Below are 6,656 nucleotides of genomic sequence, written 5' to 3'. Positions count from 1 at the left end.
GATCCTTCTGCCTCAGCCTTCCAAGTAGCTGGAACTACAGACACATGCCACCACACCTGGCTAGATTTTTTTTGTTTTTTTTTTTTGAGTTGGAGTCTTACTCTTGTTGCCCAGGCTGGAGTGCAGTGACACGCTCAAGGCCATCGCAGCCTCATTGGGCTCAGGTGATCCTTCTGCCCATGATTTAAGTCTTTATAGCTCTTCCCAAATTTGTTCTGAATTAATATCTTGAACCCCTAAACTTAAAGATGTATTTTTCTATTATTTTAATAGTTTTATTTTCATTTTTTTTAGAGATGAAGTCTCATTCTTTTGCCCAGGCTGGAAAGCAGTGGCATAATCATAGCTCACTGTAGCCTTGAACTTCTGGGCCCAGGCAAATCTCCTGCCTCAGCCTCTTGAGTAGTTGGGACTACAGGTGCTCACCACCACGCGCAGCTAATTGTTTTATTTTTTTGTTGCTTTGTAGAGACAGGCGTCTCACTGTGCTGCCCAGGCTGATCGTGAACTCCCAGCCTCAGGTGATCCTCCTGCCTCCCAAAATGTTGAGATAACAGGCATGAGCCACTACACCTGGCCTTTAGCAGGAATATCTAAATACTAAACATATGTTTTATATTTCTTTAGGAAAAGGATAATTAAATAGAGGTTTTCCTATCCCTGCTTCTCCCTGTTCCTACAGTTGAAGCGTTTCTCTGTGTGGTTGACTTACCACCACCAACAGATTCCAGAGTGCCAAGGAGGGTTCCAAGGAAGAGATGGTCAACTTTGATCTGATTATTCTTGCCCCAAACAAACTTGCTGAGATAATACACATGTCTCACTTCCTCATACCCAGGGCCACTTTCTGCAATGGTCTTACCTCATTAATTTTAGTTATATAACATTAAAATGCATGAACCACATCTGTTTAATTTCTCGAACATTCTATTCCAGGACTTGGAGGAAGGAGAGGCCATCCTACTCTTTGATGCTGGTGATGCCAGGTGGGATGTGGGAATCAAAGCCACAGAAATGACAACGAGATCACCCCTCTTCCCATCAGAGGCGAAGAGGGCAACAGTTTACCTGAACTTTACCCTCATTAGCATATCAATCACAGGTAGCTTGTAATTGAGAGCAAAAGCTCATTTTTTTCCCCCTTTTTTGAGAAACTTGCCCTTGGCAGTTCTTTCTGCCCCAATTTTCCCTTTTCCTTCTCTTCTTCTGGCTCATAAACTCTGTTGTAAAACTTTGTTGGCTGCTCTAAAATTCATTTTAGAGTTGAGCCAAAGAATCCACGAGTTTTGCCCCACACCCCACCTGGCACCAGTGGCAATTAAACTGATAAAGGCCGAGACATTTGACTGTTTCCAAGCCAGCCGAGCATGGCTTTTCACTCTCATGCCCACACTCTCACTCACACATTCACATACACCACCCTCATCCTATTCTAAGAGCAGGGATCATTCCTGAAAAATTGAAGAGCCAGGGCAGTTCTGGACCGTAAGAATGAGAATAGGCACCTGTGGGAGAACAGAAGCAGGGTCTGGAAGCCTCCAACCACACTGGGGACCCTTTACCCCTTCAGTTGCTGAATTGTGGGGAAGGTCTTGAGGATGAACTGGTTACTGGGTGGGGTGTTGGGCATTTTAGAGTTGCTGAGCATTAGCAGCTGAATGAGTGAGACAGCCAGTACACTCTGACCGAATGTCAGCCCTAAAAGTGACGGGGCTGAAGCTTTGGGCCACACAATTAGTGTCTACTGCGTGCTGATCACTAGGTTGGACCCAAGGGGTGTGAAGATGGAAGAGACCCTATCTCAGCACTCTAGTCAGTGGAGTTGATACTTTTTTCTTTACACAGTGGACTCCACCTCATCCGTCAGTTCTGTCACTGCATCCGGTTCATTTCCTACATAATGCCCACTGTGATGTGTGACTTAAATATATATGTATATATATGTGTGTGTGTGTGTGTGTGTGTGTATGTGTGAATGTAGGTACTTATTTTTAGACTTCCCCAATAGAGAAAAGTTTCATGAATCCTCAGCTTCTGGCAAGGTGTCTGTCACTCTGTGGGCATGTAATATTTATTAAACAAATGAATCAGTGGTCACAAGAGGATTATCTGATTCCAGAAAACCTCAAAAAATTATTATTAAAAATTTTGTTTTTCATTTATAAGAGATGAGGGTCTTGCTATGTTGCCCAGGCTGGTCTTGAACTCCTGGGCTCAAGCAATCCTCCCACCTTGGTCTCCCAAAGTACTGGGATTATGTACAGTCAACATACCAGTCAAAAAGTTATTATTATTATTTTGGATTTTTCCTAGGTTGTATTAAGAAATTAATCACACCCTATTTACTTTCCAGGTTAACAAATATGAAAAGGTGATAGTTTTTCTTTGAGACTTACAAATACAATCTGCAAACCGGGCTCAGTGGCTCAGCCTGTAATCCCGCACTTCGGGAGGCTGAGGTGAGTGGATTGCCTGAGCCCACGGGTTTGAGACCCACCTGGGCAACTTGGAGAGACCTCATCTCTACAATAAATAAAAAATTAGCCGGGCGTGGTAGCGCACGCCTGTAATTCCGGCTACTCGGAAGGCTGAGGTGGAAGGATCGCTGGAGCCCAGCAGGTCGAGGCTGCGGTGGCCGGAAGCGGCCACTGCACTCCAGTCTGGGCGACAGAGTGAGACTCCAACTCAAAAAACAACAACAACAAAAAACCAAGTACAATCTGCAAATACATGATTTTGAGAGTAGTTTAATATGCTGACTTTAATATATAACTATATTCTAATGTCAATATTTTAAATATAAAGAAATGGATCTTTATAAGACCAAAATAATGCATAGCCCACAAGGTTGGCTTTTCCTTTTTCCTTTTTTTTTTTTTTTTAAACAAATGTGCACCACAGTGCTTCAACAAGTAAGGCAAATGCCATGAATGTGAAAGTTTGCAATGTACCACATCCAGAACCCAGGAGAGGTGAATTCAAAGTGGTAGTCATTCAATTAGACAATCAGATAACATCATGACAAGTTGACTTGCAGCATCAAAAGTGTCCAGTTAAGTTTCTTTATTCTTGGCCGGGTGCGGTAGTTCACGCTTGTAATCTTAGCACTTTGGGAGGTCAAGTTGGGAGGATCACTTGAGCCCAGAAGTTTAAGACCAGGCTGGGCAACATAGGGAAACCTCGTCTCCATTTAAAAAAAAAAACAGTTTCTTTATTCTTGATGGTCAGAGGCCTCACTTCGTCTCCAGTCTCTTCGTTGTGCTTTGTGTGAGTCCCATTACAGAATGGGAACTTTTTGGACCTTCAAGGGCAGTACACAGCTTTAACTCCCAAACCCTCTATGTCAAAAGCATGTATAATCTAGAGGTTGTCTTTCTGGATGTGAAGGTTTACCATTGCTTTATTGCAACGATCTTTAACACAAAATCTTGTGTAAGCTAAATAACCAATTGTAGCTGTCCCATCAGCAATAGTAACCGCTGCAATCCATCCTACACATGTGCTGCAATTGGAAGTCAGACTCATGGTGCTGGTGCTTACCAGGCGTGTGCACTGGATACGCAATGCAAACAGGCTTGCGTGGACAGCAGGAATCATGGTGTGAGAGGCATTCTAGGAGCAGACACTGGGCTGCTACCCCTCCAAAAATTATTAACCATCAATTCTGTGGAAGACACATTTGCATACACCAGAAATATAACAAAATGCTGAGTTTAAATCTGTCCTGGGTCACCGGAGGTATGTTGGTTTCTGGGCCCACCACAGATGGCTTTTCTGATAGAGGAACTTGTATAGTTGTACAGCACTTGAGACTAGAAAGAGTATGTGAGCTGGGTGTGGTGGCTCATGCCTATAATCCCAGCACTTTGAGAGGTGGAGGTGAAAAGATTGCCTGAGCCCAGGGGTTCAAGACCAGCCTGGGCAAGTTGGTGGGACCTCATCTTTACAGTAAATCAAAAAATTAGCTGGGCGTAGTGGCACATGTCTGTAGTTCCAGACATGTAGTTCCAGCTACTTGGAAGGTCAAGGTGGAAGTAGTTCCAGCTACTTGGAAGGTCAAGGTGGAAAGATTACCAGAGCCAGTCAGGTCAAGGCTGTGGTGACTGTGATTTTGCCACTGCATTCCAACCTGGGCGACAGTGAGACTTCAACTCAAAACAAAACAAAAAATTGTGAGCCACCTGTTCACAGTCAGATAAATGACACTGTTAAACTGCTGACTAATTAACGGTCAGCTATGTGAAGGTCCCAAACTTTCGTGAGCCCATCTAAGTCACTGGAGGAAATGACACTCTTAAGTCCCAGCGAAGATTCCCTTCTGGATCACCCTAATTATGGGGGATTTTTTTCCTTCCATGTATTTGACTCATTTCACCCATCCTTTCAAATAAGACAGAAATAGCCTTTTGAGATTTTTTCCCCTTCCCCTTTATTAACTATGTAGGTGCCAAAGGTCTCGAATCAAGGCCACCGTCTGGGCAGCTTTTGTGCAAGTTTCTCTGTTAGGTTTCATGAGTCCTGAAGCAAATAGAAAGGCTTGTGTTCAGAGGGGTCTTACTGGGTTCCCCACTCCCTCTCTCTCGGTTCCCGCCAACCCCTGCCAGCTCCCACCCTGTTCCCCAACCCCTGATCCTCTGACCCCACCCTTCCTTTCCGTTGCCCTGGAGGAGAGGACATGAGTCAGCATTCAGACTTGAAAGTGAGCTGCCTCTCAGTCCTCAGAATACAATCATTTCAGAAAATCTAGGACACACATCTAGAGAAAGTCAGCTTCCCCCACCTCTTGCTCTGAGGCCAGACACTGACTCCTACTCTCTGAATGCAGCTTTAGTGGGGCTGAACTCTAATCTAAACAACAACAGCAACAAGAAAAAAACTATGGGGGTAGGGGCCGCATGAGACCAGCAGCAACCACCACCCAAGTGCAACTAGATAGATTTTGCAGAGAACTCCAAGAGTTTACCACTTTGAACATCTGGTACTTGGCCTGGGTTCAGCCTGCAATGAGAAAGAGAGAAGCAAAGAGTCAAGTCCTGATCAGAGTCTCAGTCCTGATCTTAGAAGCATGAGGTAATTTTCTCCTTTATTCTTCCAAAAGAGGAAGCACCAGGTATCTTGTTAAAACTTCTAAGCACACCTTTAAATTCATGCTTTTGGGAACAGAATCAATTTCACTGATTTTTGTTTGTTTGTTCAGTTTACATCGTACCACGTCCAGGCTTTACTTTGCACTGGAAAAATAAACTTCAGTAAGTGTGTCTTGCCTGCCCAGAGTGACTTCTTTGGTCTTGGCTTCTAGAGAAAAGGCCACTGTCGCGCTCACATGGGGTTGCTGCAGACCTTGTCGTGGATCAGACAGCTCTCAGGAGAAAATCTACTTAGTCTTCTGAAGATCCAACCTGTTTGGGATTAAGAGAAAGCCAGGACCTCAGCTGCTCTCATGTGCAGCAATCTGGCAAAAAGTAATTTAGGAAATGACAGTTTTCCAGCTATCCTAGGGGAAAGAATTGCTGAACTCTTTCTAAGACTCTTTACCTGCTGGGTTTCAATTGTGCAATCTCTTGCTCTTCTTTGAAGGGTCTCCTTTCCCTCACCCAATGATCAAAGTAGGCTTGGTCCAGAAAGAGAAAGTGAGTGTCAAATGCTGTAAGTCCAGTTGCTGTGTTCTCATTTCCAAGTGTCTTGTTGGCACAACAGACAGGAACTGGCCCCACCAGTTGATTTTATAAATCAATTTGCACTCTGAGCACACAGAAAATCAGATCTTGCTCTGGCTTTGGCAGTGTCCTGGTGGAAACTGGGAGACAATGGAAGCTCCTGAGGAGTTACAGAGTCATGCACCTTTGTGCAATAACATTGAAGGAAACCAAGACACCACCTACTCTGTGAGAAAAGTAAGGCCCACAAAGCAAGGGCCATGTGGCTGGAGAGTGGCCCGAAAGGACCAGAATTCTCTGTTTCCTCTGCAGGTTTTAGCATTTTCCACCACACCACTTCCAACCATGAGTTTATTCTTAATGGCATGAAGCTAGCCAGGCTGTGATGGCTCTGTGAAAGTGGAGTGATTTTGCAATGCTTATGCATGCTTTGGAAGAGAGGAGAATGGGAGCGGAAGAAGGTGTGTGTGTGTGTGTGTGTGTGTGTGTGTGTGTGTGTGTGTGTGTGTGTGTAGGGTGGAAGTATCCAAAATGACAGGGACATGATCTAAATGGTTCTACACTGTAGAAAACAGCACCTGCTTTCTTTCATTTATATATCTACACTCTCAGTATAAACAGAGTTGGCCTGGGGGTCAACCCAATTCAATCAGCGTCTTGGGCATCACCCTGGGTCTGCAAAGTGCTTGTGACTCTGGCCCGCTCAAAAAGATGAGTAAGACCTGGGCTCTCCTCTTCTGAATCCCACAGCATTTTTGGGGAAACATACAGGTACACCAAGGCTCTGGCTCTAGGCAGACTACGAGGCTATGATGAGATGAAAACAGTGTGACCTGGGAGGATTGAGGGAGTGCCTGTTTGTCTGAAGATCTGGATGTACTCAGACCTCAGGAGACAGAACAAGATGACTTGAAAGTCGTCTTAGGAGGTTAACTTTGGAACTGGCTTCTGAGGAGTATTTATACGAAGGGGAACCCCCCCAAACTGAAACTTATTTAT

At 44.5% G+C, this 6,656-nt stretch overlaps 1 pseudogene; it reads right to left on the bottom strand.

Moving 5' to 3' along the window:
* Window positions 1–1,445: 1,445 nt before the first annotated feature.
* On the bottom strand, window positions 1,446–3,525 carry LOC110596456 (annotated as a pseudogene).
* Window positions 3,526–6,656: the final 3,131 nt, after the last annotated feature.

The sequence above is a fragment of the Carlito syrichta genome, unplaced genomic scaffold (genome assembly GCF_000164805.1).
Source record: "Carlito syrichta isolate Samal-C Ts95f unplaced genomic scaffold, Tarsius_syrichta-2.0.1 Scaffold309276, whole genome shotgun sequence".
NCBI classification, from domain to species: domain Eukaryota; kingdom Metazoa; phylum Chordata; class Mammalia; order Primates; family Tarsiidae; genus Carlito; species Carlito syrichta.
Note: the sequence above shows the minus strand (reverse complement) of the source record. Positions and strands in the feature narration are given on the sequence as shown.